Source organism: Nyctereutes procyonoides, unplaced genomic scaffold, assembly GCF_905146905.1.
Source record: "Nyctereutes procyonoides isolate TBG_1078 unplaced genomic scaffold, NYPRO_anot_genome, whole genome shotgun sequence".
NCBI lineage: Eukaryota > Metazoa > Chordata > Mammalia > Carnivora > Canidae > Nyctereutes > Nyctereutes procyonoides.
This window is the reverse complement of record NW_026575046.1, coordinates 1,633,498-1,655,705: the sequence shown is the minus strand read 5'-3', so window position 1 is coordinate 1,655,705 and position 22,208 is coordinate 1,633,498. Positions and strand designations below refer to the sequence as shown.

General features: G+C 53.2%; 1 protein-coding gene across 1 annotated transcript in view; it reads left to right on the top strand.

Moving 5' to 3' along the window:
* Positions 1-22,208, top strand: part of MYO10 (myosin X) — a 192,970-nt gene that overhangs the window by 14,392 nt on the left and 156,370 nt on the right. The gene's annotated exons all lie outside the window — the stretch shown is intronic.

Here is a 22,208-nt window from a genome sequence, read left to right as displayed (position 1 = left end):
CCAAGCCTTGGACCTACTCCTCAGAGGACCGAGCCATTTGGCTGGGGGTGGGGGTGGGGATCTGTGCCAAGTACTTACTCACCAGCTGGGTTAATTCAGATTAATGATAAGAAACTTGAGTATGGTGGGGATTTCTTTGCCTCCGAGATCACGGCCTGTTAAGGATCAATGTTGATGGAGTTCAGCATGACTCAGCTGTGAGGCTGGGGCAGCTGCAGCTGGCGTCCCGCGGCCAGTGGGAGTCCCACCGCTGCCCTCCTGAGGCTGTGACGCCGGCGGGGGGATGCCCCAGGGGACACCCCAGGGGACACCAGCCAAGTGCAGCTGAGTAGCTGGTGCACCTTGAAAGGTACCGTGGATTCATCTGGAAGCTATAAACCCCTACGACAACGACAGTAGTAGGACCTTTATGAGATGCTTCTTGGGTGCCATGTGCTGCGCTCATCCCTTCATGTCCATCATCTCATCGAATTTTCCACTTGCTGGGAGCTGCGTGAATCCCGTCTAGAGGCGAAGAGCCTGTTGCTCAGAGAAGTGAGAGAACGAGCCAAGTCCAGCTAAGACGCGGCGTTCCAGGTCTAGCCTGACTCCGGAGGCCGTGCTCACTTCCCAGTGTCTCAGGAGTTCATCCGTGCTCTCCTGACCCGCTGGGAGGCTGACTGGATCTACCAGATGTCTGGACTATTCCTGGCACCACGGGATCCCCCACTAGGCAGCCTCTCTCTCTCTCTCTCTCTTTAAGTCTATCATGAATAAATAAATAAATCTTAAAAAAAATTTATGTATTTATTCCTGAGAGACCCAGGGAGAGGCAGAGACACAGGCAGAGGGAGAAGCAGGCTCCCTGAAGAGTAGGGAGCCTGACGCGGGACTGGATCCCGGGACCCCAGGGTCACGCCCTGGGCCCAAGGCAGACGCTCACCTGCTGAGCCCCCGGCGCCCCCGCCTGTGTCTTCCCTGCGCTCCTTCCCTGCCCAGGCCCTGCTCCCAGGTGCCTGCTGCTGCTGGGGGGAGCCAGGCCAGCTGAGTACGGTGTTGGTCTCTTGCCTGAACTCAACAAGCTAACAGCCCCCCCACCCCGCCCTGCGAGCTGCAGAGGGCCAGCCGGGTCCTCTGGCTCTCCCCCTGGTCCTTCCCCCTGGTCCTTCAGGCCTCTATCCCACAGCTCCCTCCCCGCACCCCTCCCCCAACGCGGGTCAGGGCCTCGCTTTGCCTGTTGAATTTGGAGCTCTGATCTCGGCCGGGCCTCCTCCCTGAACTTCCAAGTGGTCCCTCGAGTTCTGATCCCAGACCCAGTGGCCCACTGGCCACACCCAAAGCCCGCGTCGCACACCTGCTGCTGCTTTGGCCACCGGCTGCCGCCCAGGGCTGCTCGTGCTTCTGTGCAGAGCTGTCCCTGCGCCGGCCGCCTCCCCAGTCTCGGGCCTGTCCCTCTCCCGGGGCCTCAGTGACGACAGGTCTCGTTTTCCTCCTCCAGCTGGAGGACCCACCCTACACGTGCAGTTTCTTAAGAGCTAACTTCATGCACAGACGTGCGGAGAGGACACTGCGATGCCAGGGGTGAAACTTGCAGTTAACCGTTCAGTCTTGAGTTTCAGCCGGACGTGCCAGGAGAAAGCACACGTCGCGCTTTGAAATGTTCTCGAGCAATTCATGGTGCAAAGGCCTGGATTCCTTTCCCAGTTACCAAGTGTCGGCTCCCCACTTCATTGCCAGTCAAAGGACACTTGGTTCTTCCTCAAGGTCTGGGTTTTTAAAATGAGCGAGTTTTGAGAGCCTGTTGATAGCTGCTTGATGCTGTTCTGAGTTTTTAGCACCTTTCGATCCTGAGTATCGGATTCTCTTACAACTAGAGAAAAGATTTTTGATATTTGTATTAGGATATCAAAAAAAAAAAAAAAGAATGGAAGCACCCTCAGAAATGTAGGCTCCTTTTTGGTAGACTTTATGGAAACCAAAAAGAAGATAGAATCATTTTTTTTTATTTTATTTTATTTATTTTTTTTTTTTTGAGAGAGAAACGATTCTGCGTCCGGGTGTTCCGTGGGCGGCCGGCCAGGAAGCGTGCCTACAGCTCAGGAATCATCCCAAACCAAACTAATGGAAAAAGTCTGACTTGCTGGCAGCTGAAATCCAATATGCGGGCGGTGCCATGGGTGTGTGTGCGTGCTTGTGCATGCACGCTCACTAGTGCTGGAGCGGGATGGCCGTGAAGGCGTTGGAAGCCGTGATCCCCGGCAGCTATAAATAGAACACGGACTTGGGTGGCTAACGTCCATGCTTTTTAAAAAAGGGCTTCATTCTGCCATTTGGTCAGAATTAAGATATGATTCCCTACGTCATGCCCAGGACGGGCCTGCAAACATACGCATTTTGCTTTTGATTTGAGCCAAGTTTAATTAAAGAACCCTGCTTGACGGGCTCATTCAAGAATCGAAGCCCTTCCCTTCCAAAGCGTACTCTGAATGGAGGCATTATGCACAAAGCAGTGCATGTTTGGAGACCTGCGTGGAGGCCCCGGCTGCGTGACCCCCGGCTTGACAGCGGTGCAGGTCGCGGCCCGTGGGGATCCGCAGGTGAGCAGGATGCGTGGATGAGCCGGGGCGTGTGCCGTCGGGAGTGGAGGGGACCGCGGTGGACCAGGGCTCCCTGGTTTTTTAGAGAGAGGCCACGCGTGTAGATTCCTGTGAATCGACCTGATTCGTAGAATGTGAACAGGTAATGCAGAGCGGTTTGGTTTCTACTGGGCGGGGGTGGGGGGGGGGGCAAACGAGACCTGACCACGGCTTACGCTCTCTAAGTGGTGAAGAGGCGACGCTTCTTGACTTTGGAGCGGAGGAACGGAACACAACGGGCTCTTTTCCTTTGGGTGGGTTTTAGCTTCCAAAAAAATGACTTACTAGGTTGTAAAACTGTTTTTGCGAGGGTGGCGTCTAGGTTAAACTTCCGCGTTTCCAGGACGGGTCCCCATTTTATTCCGTCTCTTTGGCCCATTCTTTATGTTTTCCTTGGCGAATCCAGGGACAGAAGCTGGATAATTTTGTGTTTTCAAGGGGGGAGAAAAGTCTTCTATTCCAATTATATAGGTTTATGTGTTTCTCCGCCCCCGGCCCGGCCTGTGGGGCGTGGAGGGTCGGATGCCCTATCGGAGTTCACCCTCGTTCTCTTGGGCAGGTGGTGTTCGCTCGCCAAGACTGGACGCCTCCCTACGGGGTGTGGGTGCGAGGGCAAGGTCCTGGCGGGCCCTGGGGGACGGCCTGGGGCCCGCTGCCACGCTCGCTCTTCTGTGTCTCCTGCATCGCATGTGGACAGTGAGTTGGGTCAGTTGGGTCTCCGCTTGGGCTGCACCGTCGGACCCCACAGACTGGGGCGGGCAGGCGGGCGTCCGTAAATAACAGCCATGTGCTTCCTCGGCGTCCTGGGAGCTCGCAGTCGGAGGGTGAGGCGCTGGCAGGCTCGGTGTCCGGTGGGGACTCCTCCCCTGTCCTGCAGAGGGCTGCCCTCCGGTTGCATCCTCACCTGGAGAAGGCGCTCTGGTGTCCCGGAGTCATAGAGGGACGCTGCTTCTGTGGGAGCAAAGCTTCACTCCTGGGACCTGATTTAACCCCCCGAATAAAACCTGAACATTCTCCGTTCACCCCCGCCCAGCCCCTGGCGATCACCAGTAGCTTCACCCCTTCTGGATATTTCATGTGCGTGGAATCGCACAGTCTGGGACCTTTTGAGTCTGGCTCGTGCCACTTGACCTGTTTTTGAGTTTCGTCCACTTGGTCACGTACGTCAGCCTGACTCCCTCTTTATGGCTGCATGATGTTCCAGCGTTGGCCCTGATTTTGTAGAAACGTGTATGAAGCAGGTGGTATAAAAATGTCTCTGGATGGCTTTTTCGAATACAGTGTATGTCTTCCCCTACGGCGATGTGTCCATCAAGAGGCTCACGTTTAGAGACACTGGAAGGGATGTATCGTGTGTGTCTGTGTGTGTTGGAAGATTTTATTTATCTGAGACAGAGGCAGGGGGAGGGAGGCTCCCCGATGGGCAGGGAGCCCGACATGGGGCTCGACCGCAGGACCCCAGGATCACGACCTGAGCCCAAGGCAGACGTTTCATTGCCTGAGCTGCCCAGCGCCCTGGGTATATCGTGTTCTTATTTATTTATTTATTTTTTAAATATTTATTTATTTGATTTTTGTTTATTTATGATAGAGAGAGAGAGGCAGAGACACAGGCAGAGGGAGAAGCAGGCTCCATGCAGGGAGCCTGACGTGGGACTCGATCCCAGGACCCCGGGATCACACCCTGGGCCGAAGGTGGTGCTAAACCGCTGAGCCACCCGGGGATCCCCATATCATGTTCTTAAATACCATGTCACAGTAGCTTTACCAACCGGTCCTGCTTTGTGCCGCGATTTCCAGTTTGTTGAACTAGTGAACTTAAGTGTTTTATCCACACCTCACAAGACAGAGCTTGAAGCGTCTCCAGAAAACGTAGCTGTTGTCTCGTTCACAGGAGCGTGTGGCTCGTCTCCCACGAGCTCACGTGTGTGATTCAACACACCTGAATACCTGGTTTTAGATGGGTGGCCCAGGGTGTGACCCCGGGGTCCCGGGATTGAATCCCGCATCGGGCTTCCTGCATGGAGCCTTCTTCTCCCTCTGCCTTTGTCTCTGCCTCTCTCTGGGTCTCTCATGAATAAATAAATAAAATCTTAAAAAATTAAGTTCTATACATTGCCCTTTTTTTTTTTTAAAGACCTAATGGAATCACACATTTAAGGGATCATAGTGTAGTGCAAACGACCCTTCTGTGCACCGGGAAGCAAAGTCCCTGGACTTGCTCGCTTCAGCACAATCCTCAGTTGCGGTGGCCCGGAACCACCCGCGGGATGTCCGTGTGTGCTGCGCCCGTGCTGATTGTCCGTCAGCGGACAGACGTGCAGCGTGCAGATGGGACCGGCCTGGGGCGGTGGGCCAGGCCCTTCCCGAGTGGGCCATGTTGAGGCCAGGGACCGGGGTGCCAGGGTGGGGTTGGCGCAGCAGCCGGGAGAGGCCCGGGACAGGCTGGGTGCGAATGCGCTCGGGCTGGCTGGGGCCTGAGGAGCGTCCTGGGGAGGCTGGAGGGGAAGCAGGGAGCAGGGCGTGCGTGGCCCGTAGGCCTCGGGAGCGATTCCGTTCAACTGAAGAAGGCTTTGCGTCGGTCGGCAGGGCCACTCTAGCTTCTTGGTGCACATAGATTGGCTGTGGGGACCGGGATGGGGATGGGCCCGGGACGCAGCTGAGAACAGGTGCCCGGTGGCCCTCAGTCCCCACGTTTTGAAAAGCCAACTTGCCTCTCAGCGCTGCTCACTGCCCTGCCGGGTCTTGGGGCGAGTTTACAAGTTTCTCTGCAGTCTGTCTTCAGATCCCTACACACCAGGCTCCGGGGCGGCCTTTACTGTTGCTCAAGTTCATTACGCTCCACCCCGTAGCTCATGGAAACACCAGTTAACCACATTTGCCTTACAAGGCGCTCATGACGTCTGGGGGACGCTCTCGTCCTTTTGTTATCGTATTAAAAATATCTGCCCCCAGAGGGCAGCTGGGGGTAAAGGCACATACTTTCTTCTGTTACATGTAGAATTAATTGTCCAGCTTTATTTATTTGGAACTCTAAACCACCAATAACTCAGATAACGCGTCGACATGTGCAACTAAGAGTTCGAGAGTCTAGAAAACTGCTGTTGAAATTGCGAGTTTTGTGTTACAGTAAACAGATACATTTTTCTTCCTTTGGTTCAAAAAAAAAAAAGTCACAGGGCAATTTATGTACCAAGTTCTCCAGAACTATTTTAATCATACGCTGGGCGTGTAGACTTTACATTCTTAGAGCCGTTTTAATGCATTACACTCTTATTGCAGAAGTAAGGAAAACGACGGTTCGGCCTCTCTCCAGGTGGCGTCGCACTGCGGCGGGTTCGGGGGCTGGGGGGTCCAGCGACGGGCCGGTGAGTCACACACACCTTTGTGGGCCGTCGCTGGGGGACATCTGCGTGTGTGCTCCCTAAAAGGAGAAGAAGCAAACGGAAAGAAGACCTGGCTTCCCTGTCTTCGTGTACACAGCACCATCTGAGCTCCAGGATGACGTCTCCAGATTCCAGATCCGTGTTGTCCGGCACTTTGTTGCTTCTAAATATTTTTTAACATTTTATTTATTCGAGAGAGAGCGAGTGAGCATGTGCATGCACAAGCAAGAGGAGGGGAGGGGCAGAGCAAGAAGCAGGGTCCTGGCTGAGCAGGAGCCCGACGTGGGGCTCGATCCCGGGACCCGGGATCATGACCTGAGCCCAAGGTGGACACTTAGCCATCTGCACCCCCACCCCCACCCCTGGGCGCCCCTGTGCCATCCGGCACTTGAGCCACTTGCTACAGTCGCCTCGTGAATCGAGATGTGCGGGGAGTGTCAGATACCCACTAGGGTTTGAGAATCAGTATGGGAAAAGGAATGTAAAATACCTTAATACTTTTTTATATGTATATACTGATTACATGCCAAGGTGATACTGTTTGCATCTATGGGGTCAAACAACATTATTAAAATTAGTCTTACCTGTCCCTTTTTCACTTAAAATAATTTAAAAAAAAAAGAACTGTGGTTGTTAGAAAGTGTAAGATTCCACACGTGGCTTGTTGCATCGGTTCGGTCCGCTCATTTGAAAACAAACCACTTGGGTTGCAGTGAGCATTAACGGTCGAATAAACGGCTACTGCCGGGGTGTGTGTGGCACCGTGTAGGGAATTATTCAGGAGCGTTGCACTCGATTTGGGGACAGGTTATTCATGTCAACGAACTTCCTCCTTCCCTCCCCCTTTCCTTCCGTCTCTTCTCCTGGTGTGGCTCGAGCCCGCATGCTTCCCCTCCAGGGGCAGCTCTTTGGATCCGTGGTTCGAAACCCGGCACTCTTCTCAGCTGCTTTACTTGGCGCGGGGTTCCGCAGAGCACCAAGCCGTTGAGGCCAGCTTCGAGAATCGCTGAATTGGTGGTCCTGGGGGAGGGGAGGTGAGGGAAGGAGCCCCGTTCGTGTGGACAGGCAGCTGGAAGGCCCCATCCTGCGGAGGACGGGCACGGGGACGGGCACGGCGCGGGAGCACTTCCCCTCCCCGACGACCCAGAATCCCGGTGGGGCCGCGGAGTGTGCAGGTTACGCATCTGGAGCTGGTCCCCGGGAGGCGTCCAGGTTTACAAGCTCCCCTGGTGTTTGATCCAGCCGTGGAGTCAGAGAGGAGAGCTTCCCTTCTGCGCCGTCCCCTGTCTCGTGGAGTTGGGTGGAGGTTGGCTTGGCCCCCAGGGTCGGCGGCCTCCGATCCGCGAGCTGCCCGTGGCGTGAGCCGGGGCCCAGACAGTGGGCTCCGTTCTGCAGGCCGGGAGCACTGCGGAGGGAGGGGAGGGGAGGGGAGGGCCGGGGGGGGTCTTGCCACCTTCCTTTCCCTCCGTCCCACCCGCCCTGTGTGCCTGGAGGAGCCCGTTGCTGAGGGCTCGCCGTGGACGGCTCTTGCAGGCGTGCCCTTGCTTGCAGCCAGAGTCCCGCTTTCTGCTGAGCGCACTCGCTGGCCGTGGGGGCTTCCCTCGTGGCCGTGGAGGTTCGGGGAGGACGGAGCGGGACGGGGTTGCCCGGCTCCACTCCCAGGAGATGTCCTCTGGCCTCGGGCCGGGAAGCAGCTCCTTTGCTGGGCTGGGCCTGTGCTCACAACGGGTCGCCGGTGGTTGTGGCCGCCGGGGAGTGGGAAGGGGCGCTTAGGGCCTTCGTTCTGGACCAGGGCCGCTTCGGTCTAGACGGGGCCTGGCATCCAGGAGCGGCGGAGAAGCCGCGGGAGCTCTCCTTCAGCTTCGGGACTGAGGGCTTTGTGATTCCTGCCCCGAGGGCCCCCGGCCAGGTTTGCAGGGCAGGCCCCAGACTTCAGCCCGCCCGGGGCCTGGCTCCTTCTCCGCATCCCCCTAGTGGGCTCTTCACGGCAGCCCCGAGTGTTTCCAAGGTCCGATTGGCCAAGTCTTTTAACTGAGAGGGGATTCAGAGTTGATACTTCGAAACGACTTGGCTGCAGGATTGTTTTGTTCCTTGTTTTTATAAGAATGCAGTCGGGGGATCCCTGGGTGGCGCAGCAGTTTAGCGCCTGCCTTTGGCCCAGGGCGCGATCCTGGAGACCCGGGATCGAATCCCACGTCGGGCTCCCGGTGCATGGAGCCTGCTACTCCCTCCTCCTGTGTCTCTGCCTCTCTCTCTCTCTCTCTCTCTCTCTCTCTCTGTGTGTGTGTGTGTGTGACTATCATAAATAAATTAAAAAAAAAAAGAATGCAGTCGGAAAAAAGTCCGTTGCGTTGTAAAACAATGTCATGTGGCCTCCGTTTTATGGGTAAGCGGGGAGGGGGTTTTAGCCCTCGGTGGTTTCTAGAAGCTCGGTGGGGAGAGTCTGAGCCTTGTTTCTTCTTGGACTGGACAAAGGTGAATGCCTTCTTTGTTCAGCTGTGTGGGGCTGTTAATAGTTTATGGACGGCGATTACGTAGAGCGGCTGAGCCACTTTCCATTGTGTCCTGGCCTACGCTGGCGCTTGGCTAATTTGCAGAGGATTGACCTTTCAACCCGGTTTCCACCTGCCCTCGGGGAGTCCGTCCACTTCATCCCTCAGGACCGCGCTGGTGGGAGCCCTGCTTCCTCTGTGCACGCCCGCCCGGGTGCAGGCTCTTTGCGGATGCCCCCAAGGGGCCCTTCGGCTTGGGGCTGACGTTACCTATTTCAACTTTGCACCCCCCGCCCGCCCCCCCCCCCGGGGCCGCAGGCTTCTTGGAAGTAAGGTCTGCGGTGAATCTTCAGGCTGCCTGTCGGGCACAGCGTCCGTGTGGCCACGTGCGCTCTTCGGGGGTATTCCTGACGCTGCACTCGCCTGCGCTGTCGGCCCGTGTGATCCTCACAGAAACCTGGGGGCGTAGGTGGTATCTGTGTCTCCTCTCTGGATGGCGAAACGGGGACCCGCGGATTCTGGGACAGCAAAAAGGACATAAAGGAAAAACTGGTGGACTCCAAAGGAGGTGTGGAGCCTGATGTAAAGCACCTTTGTCAGTTCCTTAGTTGTGACAGGTGCGTCCCGGCCATGCAAGATGAGGGCAGCCGGGGGAACCTGTATGACAGACGGACGGGGACTCTATTTTTAAAACATTTGATTTAAGTTCAATTAACTAACATAGAATGTATTATTGGTTTCAGAGGTCTAGGTCAGCACCCAGTGCTCGGCACCTCCCGCGCCCTCCTTGGTGCCCGTCACCCAGTGCCCCTGTCCCTCCTCCCCTCCCCTCCGGAGACCCTCAGTCTATTTCCCGTGATGAAGAGACTCTCATGGTTTGTCTCCCTCTGTGATTTCGTTTTGTTTTATTTTTTCCTCTCCTCCCCTATGAGCCTCTGTTTTGTTTTCTTAAATTCCACGTTTGGGTGAGATCGTATGATAATTACATTTCTCCGATTGACTTATTTCACTCAGCATCATTCCCTCTAGTTCCATCCACATCATTGCAAATGGCAAGATTTCATATTTTTGATGGCTCCGTAATATCCCACTGTACATAGACCACATCTTCTTTGTCCATCCATCTGTCAGAGGACAGACGCTCCTCCCACAGTGTGGCTGCTGTGGGCACTGCTGCTGTGAACATTGGGGTGCAGGTGTCCCTTCAGATCGCCACATTGGTATCTTGGGGGTGAATTCCCAGCAGTGCAATTGCTGGGTCGTAGGGTGACCCTATTTTTAACTTCTTAGAGACCCTCCACACAGTTGTCCAGAGCGGCTGCCCCAGCTTGCGTTCCCACCCACAGTGCAGGACGGTTCATATGGGGATGCTATTATCTTTGCAACTTCTCTGTAAAATCTAAAACGCTCCTGAAATTAAAAGTTTATTTAAAACAACAATAAAAACCTCCAGCCTCACTCACGGCCCTCCAGAGCCTGTCTGGTAGTCACACTGCCAGTGCTCCTGTGTCCTCGAGTCTGACCGTCTTGTACTCACTGCCGCTGCACGGCCTCACATCCTTGGAAAAGCATCTCCTCCTACTCCCCCTGCGTTAGCAGTAGCATTGCCGTTGGGCTTTTGGACATGCTGCCTTTCTACGGAAAAAAAAAAAAAAAACAACCAAGAGTGTCCTGTTCCTACTCTGTGGCCACCCAAGAGGAGATGGAATATGGAAAGAACTGGAAATGGATTTTGGCGTAGGAGAGAAATAATTCTATTTAGATGAAATCTCAGTAGATAGAACAAACCCAGGGCCTTAGGTGATTTAGAAATGTTTCCATCCTCCTCGCCCCCCCCCCCCGCCCCACATTACTTCCCTGGTGGGTGTAGCCTGTAGTTATAAGTCATTCTTAAATCCCTCCCAACTGAAAAGCATCCAGCGCTGTGGTTTCAGAGAAGAGTTTGTTCCCGTGCTGCACTGGGGTTGGCCTGTGCGCTCTCCGATTCCCCGGCGAGGCGTTCAGAGGAGAGTGGTTGAAGCGGCGGTGCCGGAGGGCCCCCGGGTGCACCCCGAGGTGCGTGCGGCGGGTGTGCCGAGAGCCCCGGCCCTGGAGCCCTTAGCTGGGCCAGCTCCCGTCATCTCTTCGTGCTCGCACGACACACAGGCCACACGACCCCTCATTTTGTGCAGAGATCTCAGCTCATCCCGTGTGAGCGCATCCCTTCCAGGGGAGTGGCCCGGGCGGTTCCTGGGACACCTGCCGACACCCGCAGCGGCACTGGTCCCTGCGAGCAGCTTGGTTCTCATCTCCTGCCCGTTGAGCAGGGGTTTGGGATGGAGGTGGGGCTTGGGATTGAGAGTGATTAATTTTTGGCCTTCATCTAGGCCGTCCGGCCTTGTTCCGGGTGCTGGAGGTTCAACGGCATGAAACCAAGCCGTCCCGGCCTCCTGTCGTACAGAGGGTGCAGATCCAGACCTGCGTCAGACAGAGCACGGAGGGGACTGTGGTTTCGGGGCCCTACGGGAAGCACCTGCGACAGTTTCCGGAGGAGTGAATTGCCTCCTGGTGTCTCCTGAACGTCCTGACCTTTGGGTGTTAAAAACTACTAACGGACACATCTTTGCTCGTGAATCCTGGAGAGCCCATGAGAAGCAGCGTGACCTGAGAAGGGGACTTTCCGGGTGTATGGAGGAAGGGGCATCAGGGTGACGGTGGCCCCTGGGATGGTGGGATCCAGCAGGGAACGGGGTCGGGGGTGAGTTTGTGTGAATGTAGGTCTCTCTTCCTCTCCTCTTTTTAATTTGCAGAGTAATTCGCACAACCGAAAATCCACCCCTTTGACACACTCAGTTGGGTGGGTTTCGGTATATTCACTAATTACTAGTACTAGTGTATTAGTACCTGTGAATACTGCTGGAGAGAGACAGTCATGCAACCGTCACCATCTGATTCCAGCAGGTTTTCATCACTCAAAAAAAAAAAAAAAAAACCAAAAAAGCAATGGCAAGAAAGCCCTCCACCGATTAGCAGTCAGTGCCTCCACCCAGCCCCGGGTGCATTTACCTTCTGGACGCGTCCTAGAAACGGAATCAGACAACACGTGGTCCTGTGTGGCATCTTCCGCTGAGCATAACGTTTTCAGGTCTTACCACGGTGTCACGTGCGCCGGTTCTTCATCCTTCTTATCACTGAGCGATATGCCGTCGTGTGAACGTGTCACATTCTAGAAGAACCTGTTCATCAGTGGATGGACTGTTGGAGTGATTTCCGCTTTCGGGCTTTTGCAAATAACGCTGCTGTGAAGGTTCGTGTCCAGGTTTCGATGTGTGGACATGGACTTCCATTTCTCTGGGGTATATCTACCTAAGAAGGGAATTTCTGGGTCGTAGGTGACGCTATGCTTACCCTGTAGAGGAACTGCTGGGCAGCTCCCAGAGCAGCGGTGCCGTGGTACGTCCTGGCAGCAGGGCATACGGGTCCTAGTTTCTCCACGTTCTCGCCAACCTGCGGTCTGTCTCTTTGATTGGACTAGATTACTTTTTAAGCTCTTTTTAGTTCAAAAAAGTATGATTTTATGGAACACAACTGTTCTTGAAATTTAATGAATAACAATGTTTTGAAAAGATTTTATTTATTTATTCACGAGAGACACAGAGAGAGAGAGGGAGGGAGAGACACAGGCAGGGAGAAGCAGGCTCCATGCAGGGAGCCCAACGTGGGACTCGATCCCGGGTCTCCAGGATCAGGCCCTGGGCCGAAGGCAGGCGCTAAACCACTGAGCCACCTGGGGTGCCCAATAATAACAATTTTAATAAAATTCTGCAAAGGAATTCATAGAGATGCCACAGAAGTGAGAAGTAGCTGAGTTAAGTTTATTTACCGTGTTCTTGGTTCATTTTTAGGGAGTAATGGATGACAAACTCCTGTTCCAAGTAAGTTTATGGGTTTTTTTTTCCCCCTAAAAACATACAGTAGCCGGAACAGGATTTCATTGAGATCATCCTATCAGTTTTTATTTGTAGGTTTTTTTTTAATATACAAATTATTCGGATCAAGAATAGGAAAGAACAATAAACTCTAGGAAATAAGAGGTAAAGAATATCTGGTATTCTATTCATGAAGAGGGCAAACATCTCGTGCTGGCCTTTTACTGCCCCTTCTGTTCCATTCGCACTGTTTCCACTCAAAGGAAGAACGGGGTGCAGTTTTAAGTCGCGCAGGGAGGATTTCTCACTGGTTTTTGAGAGTTCTTAGCATCACAAGAGTTTCATTCATTTTATAGAATCTGCGTCTCCTTTCTTCCATTTACCTACTTGTCTGTCTTGACTTGGTCTCCTCATGGTGCGTAATTATTTCCTTGGGAAGAGCGTGGATGGGGAAGGTATCAGGAAAGGCAAACTTTACCTTGGGTAGAATGTAAGCGCTTTAAAGAAGCAGCAGTTTTGTGTCCTGCTGAATCTTTCACAGCGTCTGGCACAAAATAGGAAGCTCGAAAGATATTTGTAGGAGGAGTGGGCCGGGGGTGGGTGGATGCCCGGCCTCACGGGGATGACTTACGGTGGACGAATTTCAGGTGTGTTGACGGATTCTTTAGCCTCGTTTGTTTTCTTTTCAACACATATGTGTTGGCTGCGTGATGATGGGTTGACTAATGGACTCGTCTGATTTTGGTTCCTTGGATTCTCCCTGTTTGAGATTATCTCAGCAGCTTGGGGATGTCTCCTTTCTTCCAGTATTCTTTCTGGGATTATTTCTAGTCACTGTAGTTTACAAGAGTAACTAAAAAGCTTTTTTAAGGAATTGTGAAGATGGTAGAAAAAAATTAGAATATGAAATCAGGACTGAACCAGTTGGCAAGTTGGAAGCCCGTAGCAGCCACGGAGTAAACTCTTTACAGCATCACGGGGTCATAGCTGAGGCATCTCACCATCTAATATAGTTGTTGGTTTTGATTTTTGGATCCGGGATCGGGGATGCCGGTGAGTCTTTGTATCTTTATCTGGGGAACAGTGAGCCAAAGGTTAGTTTCTGGTTGGTGATGCTTTTTCTCCTTTTCTTCTTCTTCTTCCCCCTTTATCTCCTACCATTCCTATACTTTTCACGTCCTCTGCGTGGAAGCTGCCCTTCCAGGTAGCTTCTAGTGGTACAGAGTTTGACCCTCTGTACAAGAGGACGAGAGGCAAAGATGTGAGTGCTCATGATCCTTCCTGGTGGGGTGGGGGCTGCGGGATCGTTTTTTTTTAAATTTCATTTATTTATGATAGTCTCACACACACACACACCCGGGGGGGGGGCAGAGACAAAGGCAGAGGAAGAAGCAGGCTCCATGCACCAGGAGCCCGACGTGGGATTCGATCCCGGGTCTCCAGGATCGCGCCCTGGGCCAAAGGCAGGCGCCAAACCGCTGCGCCACCCAGGGATCCCGGGGCTGCGGGATCTTAAGGAGCTATGCAAAGACATGGGCAGATTGTCCTGACTTTATATGATGAATGCAGCCAGGCCTCCCTTTGCAGCCGTACTGTGTTTTAGGTGTGTTTGAGCTAGTTGTGGGGGACACTACACGTCTACCTGTGGAGATAGTACAACAGATGGTCTGTAGGCCCATAGGCCAGACCAGGAAATGACGTTAATGAAGATGAGGGTGACCTAGCTGCAAATAGCTGGAATGTGTTTCTTCTAAAAATACGCAGCATTTCAACAATGCCATCAAGGACTTCTCTAGAGGCCTATCTGGGGAGTTACCTAATGCTTCTGGCATCGTCTTAGGGTGGAGGCAGTTACTCCTGAGAGTCTGCAGCAGAATGTCAGCAACACGTTTTCCTCTGGAATCTAGTGGTGGCGTCCGCTCCGATGGGCATAGGACGGTTGTTGGGGTTGCCTGTACAGAAGACCAGGGCTACGCTGTTCCACAGCCAGCAGTAAAACGGGACCAATGGGGATCCTCGAGCCACACAGTTCTGTCCTCACGGGCTGTCTGTCTGTTCATGGCTTTCTCTTGAACCTTCCCTTTCTTAGCTTTCCCTCCTCGGCAGCTGAGGGTGGAGCTCTGGTCTCAGCACCCAGTTGAACTCTGCATCCTCTGAGGCTGGAGCCTCAAGCCACCGGGGTCCCCTGGGAGTCTAAGGAGCCGTGGGGCTGGGTGAAGCGTTCCACTTTGGCATCTGATACAGTCGTTGAGAAACGATGGGCAGCCTCAGGCCTAGCTCCCTGCAGTCACGAGGTGAGGACATGAGTCTGGGCTCACTCAGCCTTGTGGGCCCCACACCTGGTGCGCTGTGTGGTTGGGGGATGGAAAGACCACCCACGGGTGTGGGGATGCGGGGAGACAGTGGTCCCCACCCCTTCGCCGCGTTTCCAGGGCCCCTCCGGGGGGGGGGGGGCGTCTCTCTAGGGGAGAAGTCACGTTTCACCTTCCCTGTTTGTTCCTGGAGGAAAAAAAATCTGCTGGGTCTGCCCCAGCCAGCGTCTCTCCTTTGTCCCCCCGGCTCGTGATCCTGCTGTATTTTTCACACTCATTTTGTGCATGTGCTTCCGCCCCCTCTCCGTTCTCGTGGGCACCATTTCCAGGCTCTCTGATGAGTTTTGTGTTGGGGTTTGTGAGCAGTGCGAGGTTGAAATAGCTCCTGGGGGTGAAGAGCGTAAAGGATAGTTTTTGTCCTTACAGTTCAGTCATCTGTGTAAAAGCATTAAAAGTCCATTCTAATTAACATGAAAAAGAAAACAGACTGGACATGGGAGAAGAGCATCCCTCCCGCACCCTCAAACCATCTGCCTCCTTGACCTTTTTCCCTGTTCGTCAAGCACTTTGAATCCTGTCGCCACCCCCTCCCTTCTGTTTGCACCTGGTTTAATGCCCCCAGAAATTAGATCTGCCCCAGGTAGGCTGCATGTGGCTGATCCTACTCTGGGAGGTTGTGGAAATTGCCAGGATTTAGACAATGGAGTCTGCTTTCAATTAATGAGGTCAGTGGCCCTGAGGGGTTTTGAACACCCTGATCTGGCGGTGGCTCTAGAACGTCAAACTCCGTGGTTCTCAACTAGGACTGTCCCCTCAGCCCCGATCAGTAATTACCTCGACCCAAATGTCACTGATACCAGGTTGAGAAACCAGCACGAGAGGTCTGTGTGTTGTAAAAGCCTTTTAAAGTGGATTTGAATAAAGATTAGGGAAAAAAAATCAGTTCAGTTGAAAAGATGTTCCTACTCCCAACAGGAAAAAAAAAAATGACTATGAAGCAGGGGAGATTTCACTTATATGTGGAAGCTAACCCCCACCCTCGGGGAAAAAAAACAAAAACAGCCTTAGATCAGTGGTTGGGTCAGGGGAACGGGCTAAGTAGGTAAAGGGTGTCAACAGGTACAAACTTCCAGTTATAAAGGAGGCCTGGGATGTGATGTACAGCGCGGTGAGCGTAGGTAATAATGCTGTATTGTGTCTTTGAAGGTCGCCAAGAAGGTAGATCTTAAAAGTTCCCATCACAAGAAAACCCATTGTTAGTGTGAGTGCTGACGGGCGTTCGTTAGACTTACTGTGGTGATGGTCTCATTATATGCAAATGTTAAATCACGTACACCTGACACTAATATAACGTCATCTATCAATTGTATCTTGACTTTTATTTATTTTTTTAAATTCTTTATTTATTTATGATAGTCACACAGAGAGAGAGAGGGGGCAGAGGCACAGGCAGAGGGAGAAACAGGCTCCGTGCACCGGGAGCCCGACATGGGATTCGATCCCGGGTCTCCAGGATCACGCCCTGGGCCAAAGGCAGGCGCCAAACCGCTGCGCGACCCAGGGATCCTGTATCTTGACTTTTAAAAGTGGAGGAAAAAGTGCTATTTAAATCCTTGGTGGTATAATATCCACGTCTCGTTTCTGGATTTCAGTGTGGTCGGAGGCAGGGGCCCGGCCTTCTCCAGTAGAGGTCTCAGAAGATGCCAGGTTAGAAGCCCTTGCAGGCAGGAGAGGAGAACTTTCCTTTGGCGGCTGAATTTACTACAGATTTAATTCGTTGTAACTTTTTCTTTTTCATTTCTTTTTAACGGATTTTTATACCCCACATGGGGCTTGAACTCACAAACCTGAGATTCAAGAGTCATGTGCTTTTTCAGCTGCCCCTGCTACAGATCTAAAGAGTCCTATTAATTTAGCCATTACAAAATTATCTGACCCCTCTGTCTTAAAAAAAGAAAAAAAGAAAGGAAAAAAAATCACATTTCCTAGCGCGCTGTGACTTTACCGTGTAGGCCGTTAGAGACTCGGGAACGCGGGCCCTAACCCAGGCCGCAGAAGCACTTCAGGGAGGAAAGCAGGTGCGGCGCGGAGTTTGTGCCTGGGTGGGAGGAGTGCTCTCTTCTGTGAATCCCTAAGGACAACATGCTGTCCTCGTTATCTCTCTTTAGGTTTCTTTTCCCTGCCGCCTTTTTCAACTTTTTCTGTTTTTTTCCTCCAAAGTTCGGGAGAGACCATCCTTTTTAGGACAGAAGAGAACTGCAGTAGTCCTTAGAAGCAGGCTGCCGTCTATGCTGGCGGTTTTATCCTCTTCACCTCCAGTAGGATCAGCGAACCGCGTCTGGAGGGCGGGGGGTGAGGTGAGCCTTGCAGGCCACCTCACGGTGCGGGGTGCAGGGGGCTGGGGAAGCACCAGATGCGGTTCCCTACCCCGGAGGAGCCGCCTCAAGTCCGCCTTGGCCGGGGTTGTGCTCATCCTCCAGGGGGAGACCAGGAGACACTGAGTCAGGGGCCACAGCCTCCTCTTTGGATCCTTTGGGCAAGTGTCCCTCGTTGGCACGAGCGGAGAGCAGCGACTTGAATTCAGCCCGGGTCCTCAGAGCTTCTGCTCCGCCCTCACCTGCCCTTTGGGGGCGCAGGCATGTGCGTGCGTGCGGGTGTCCGGGTACGTTTCTTGACCTCTTGCTGCCCGGTGATAGAGACACGTTTGGATTTTTCACATTACGGAATGGGTAAGGGTGTGCAGGTGCAGTTGGGAAGTATGTAGGTTTGGACATCAGTTTTTTTCCCATGATTTGGAAGAGTTCCATTGTGTGGACTTACTACATTTTATTTGTCTCTATAGCAGTTCGCGGTCATTCAAATAGTTTTTGGTATTTTGCTATGAATACTCCAAATATTCGCATGCAATATATATTTTTAAAGCTTTTACTTATTAGAGAGAGACACACACAGCATGAGCTGGGGCGGGGGGTGTAAAGGGGCAAAGGGAGAAGCAGATGCCCTGCTGATCTGGGACCCCAGGGGGCGATCCCAGGACCCCAGGATCGTGGCCTGAGAGGAAGGCAGCAGAGCCTCCCCGGCGCCCCTGCAGGCAAGACTTTTGGAGACATTTGAGGACATAGAGCCAGTAGGAAGATTGTGTTTGGCTTTTTAAGAAACTGCCAAACTGTTTTCTAACGTGGGTGTACCACTTTACATCCTCACCCACAATTAGTACAGGCTTTTTTTTTTTTTTTAATGATATCCAGGAAATCATTTGCTGGTGACGGAAAGTCGAACCCCTATGAACCTCGTTTCCGGAGAAGGGATGGTATCACTTGCCTCCCTGTCTTACGGGCTTGTTCCTGATCAAAGGAGATGGGAACTTGTGTGCAAGTGCTTTGTGTCGTAAAGATGTTACTGGAGATCATGCGCAGGGAAGTTTTTGGCTGTTAAATTTAACATCTGTCCGTTTCAGAGACTGCGATGAAAACTTGCCCAACTTTTTAATACAACGTGTAGGTTCTGAGCAATCTTGTAAGGACGTTTTTAAACTCAAATTGTGCGCGCTCTCCGTGGGCTGGGCTGCCTGAAGTGTGCATTAAATTATCGGCCTTAGTTGACAGGCACAGAACCTAACGGCTTGCGTCCGTGGGCCGCTCTTCCTGCCCACGCAAACTCGGATGGTCTGGTCAGTGTCCGCGTGTGACCTCATGCCCAAGTGCCTGCGGGTGGCCTCTCTTCCCGACCTGGGCATGTGCCTTCTGTTCGCACAGAATGGACGCGGGACATCTGCGGGCTCAGAGAAACCACTGGGAAAAACCCATGTACAAATATCCACTTTGGTTTGTGCAGTTCTGATTTCACAGCAATCGCCAGTTTCAACTTTTTCAAGGAACAGAGGGAGGGTTTCGAATGCGTCTCCCTGCCTGCCGTGGAGGCCAGCGGCTGTCGGTCTAGTGGGAACCGGCCAATGGGCTTTAGAGCTGCGGCCTGGGGATTTCCTAGGACTCGCTTGTCCGCGCTCTTCACACCTGATAAAAGACCTTTGGACTGAGGAGGTTGAGCCCTGTGTGCCTTTGATCCTGTAGGACTGTGTCAGCAAAGGGCTTTATGGAACCTTCACAGGAGAAGGTAAAAAGTCCCACAACAAAACTCCAGTGAAAGAAACCACATCCCCGTGTGGCTTCTGGAAGTCAGGTTGGTGTTAGTCCTCGTGACAATTTATACCAATTCAGCAATGTTTCACAATAAAAATATTTGATTCTTACTAAGTAGACGATTTTTAAAAAATTTTTAAAGATTTTATTTATTTATTCATGAGGGAAACAGAGGCAGGGACACAGGCAGAGGGAGAAGCAGCCTCCATGCAGGGAGCCTGATGCGGGACTCGATCCCAGAACCCTGGGGTCACGACCTGAGCCGAAGGCAGATGCTCAATCCCTGAGTCACCCGGGTGTCCCAGTAGATGATTTTAATAATTGGGAAATACATGAAATCCATTTTGATAATAAAAACTTTTTTTTTTTTACAAAGAATAGTTCAGGTCCTAGCGAACAGTGCTTCAGATTTAGGATTTGGAGGATGGAGGAGCACTGTGGGTTATTGTTTCATGATTTTACCTGATGAGTAAAAGTTCTCACCGTGTAGAACTTTGAAATTTCCATTTGAGAGAGAAAGAGAGAGAGAGTGAGCGTGTGTAAGTATCTCAGAGCTTTAAAATGCGCCAGTCTCTAATGTGTAAACTAAAAAGAGGATAGAAATGGGGCGCCTGGCGGGCTCAGTCAGTCGATCATGCCACTCTCGATCCCAGAGAGTGGGATCCAGCCCCACGTTGGGTGTAGAGTTACTTAAATAGATAAAAGTAGTTCAGGCGCTTGGAAGTCGTCTTCTAGATGATCCGACGATGTGGTCGTGGTGTGGAGTGACGCGTGCGAGAAGAGCCTTAGAGGGTGGCGGCAGCCCGTGGTCTTCTTGGAAGCAGCTGTCCGCCGCTCGGTCAGGACGGACAGGCGGTCGCAGGGGGGATTCTGGGGGGTCCCCGAGTCTCAGTCCGAGCTGCCGCCCGGAGGTCCGGGACTCACCTCTGCGGAGACGGGAACTCACCGTCTTGATGTTCTGCGTTCTTTACGTAAGGCGGCTCCTGGACTCCTGGACTCCTGGACTCCTGGACTCCTGGACTCCTGGGCGAAGGCTTCACACTCCGTCTCTGTACGTGCTTGTGGAGGGTTTCCACCCCTCTTTGGAGGGAAGGTTGAAGAAGTGTGGACTACCCCCCCCCCCGCGTGTGGAGCGAGGGAATGCTGTGGGAGGGCGTCGAGCGAGTTGGGAGGGATGCTAGGAGAGCCTCGGCACCCCAAGGGAACTCCGGGAGCCCGTCACCGAGCACGTCGACCAGACTCGGGGTGGACTTGGGATCCCACGTCCCTGGCTAGTTCTGGTTCTGCTCCAAACAAGGTGGTTAATGGCAACAAGGGAGTCATTTTAAGTCAGTTGTTTTTTTTAGGATTTTTTTTTTCAGATTTTATTTATTTACTGATGAGAGAGGCAGAGACACAGGCAGAGGGAGAAGCAGGCTCCATGCAGGGAGCCCGACGTGGGACTTGATCCCGGGTCTCCAGGATCACGCCCTGGGCCAAAAGGCAGGTGCTAACCCACTGAGCCACCCAGGGATCCCCTTTTTTTAAAAGATTTTTAAAGAAATTTGTGAATAATCTCTACACCCAGTGTGGGGCAGGAACTCACAGCCCCAACATCAAGTGTCGCCTGCTGCACTGACTGAGCCCTCCAGGGGCCCCAAGTCAGATTTCTGTATCTTCTTTAATTTTCCCTCCGGGCAGGTAAGAGGTAACACGTGGCTGGGAGTGTGATAGCTGGCCATTACAGTGATCTCTGTGTTGTTATATTTTAGTTGTGCGTTGATTTTATTTTTTTAAAAAAACGTTTTATATATTTATGTGACAGCACAAGCAGGGGGGATGGCAGGCAGAGGGAGAAGCAGGCTCCCGGCGGGGAGCCCGATGCGAGACTCGATCCCAGGACCCCGGGGTCACGCCCTGAAGGCAGATGCTCAGCCACTGAGCCCCCCGGGCGCCCCTAATTCATTTATTTAATTAATGAATTACTCTAAGGGGACAAATAGTACGATGCGTGGGGAGAGCATGGGGGGAATGGAGGGGGTTTGAGACGTGGTCCGTCATGGGCTGTGTGGCGGTGCAGGCAGGGCTGGCTGTTTGCGTCGCCCTGGAGGCGGGACGGTGGCCCACTGGGTGAGTGGGGGTAGACCAGGCGTCCTGACGCCCAGCCCCGGCCGTGCCCATCACGGCCCCCGTACTGGAAGTCAGCTACTGGTTTTGCTCTCCATAAACGCAGTTCGTCGTAGCGGAAGGTGGGGGCGCCCGAGCGGCTCAGGGCGAAAGCGTACGACTCTTATCAGGGCCCAGGTCACGGTCTCGGGGTTGGGAGCCCCCGTGTTGGGCTCCGCGCCGGGCGCGGAACGTGCTTACCATTCTCATAAATGACTCCTTCAAAAACTCAGCATAAAGTGATGAATTCCCTTCTATATTATTTATCTCCCGCCAACTCTGTGTCAAGAGACTAGTAGCAGCCCCTTACATGAGAAGTTGAAGACCCTCTGATCAATAGATTTTAAATATTTCGCATAATATCTGGAATCCAAACACATTAAGTACACCGATGAATGAGGTTGAGATTCCTGGAGAAAGTTGTCCCGTGTGTCGTTTGAAGAGCTCACTCAGGGGTAGTATTTCCACGTTAACGCACTTGCGACGTGAGGATGTGCTTGTTTGGGGTGATTTTTGTTGGGATTGGTGACACTGAGCAAAGTAGAAATGACTTCATGAGAACTTAAAGCTCAGTGTCCCGCGTCCGTCACACAGAGGATTCTCTATCATTAGACCCGCGAACACCCGGTCGTCGCTTCAAACCTTTATCACTTGTTCTTGGAAGCAAGTGGTTTCCATGCTGTGAAATCAAGGAGGAGGCAGCTCCTCGTCGAAAAGGCGGATGCTGTGCGAGTTTCATTCATCTGGGGCCGGGCGGGGGCGGGGGGGGGGGGGATAAAACAGGGAAACAAACCCGATGCCAAAGGTCAGGCCGCAGGTGAAACCCCTGGGGTCTGGAGAGTGCGGCCTCGGGCCAACGTCCTGAGGGCCGGGGCGCGGGATGGCGGGGCAGGAGGCTGGCGCACCTCCCAGCTGGGTGCTGGCTGCGACCTGTGCTGAAACTTGTGCCCGCCCGGAGCGCGACCTTGCCGCCCGGGCTCGGGGCCAGCAGGCAGGCGCACGGGGCCGTGCATGGGGCGGGCGGTGGGGCCCGCAGCTGCAGAGCCAGAGGCTCTCTGAGGCCTGCTGCGCCCCAGGGACCTGGTTCATCTGGTTTCGGGAACCCCACTGCCCGGGGGCGGGTTCCCTCTGTCTTGTGATGCTCGGCCGGTTGCGGTGCCCCCAGGTCCGCCCGGAAGGCCGGGGCAGCGCCGGGCATTGGTGAGCCACCG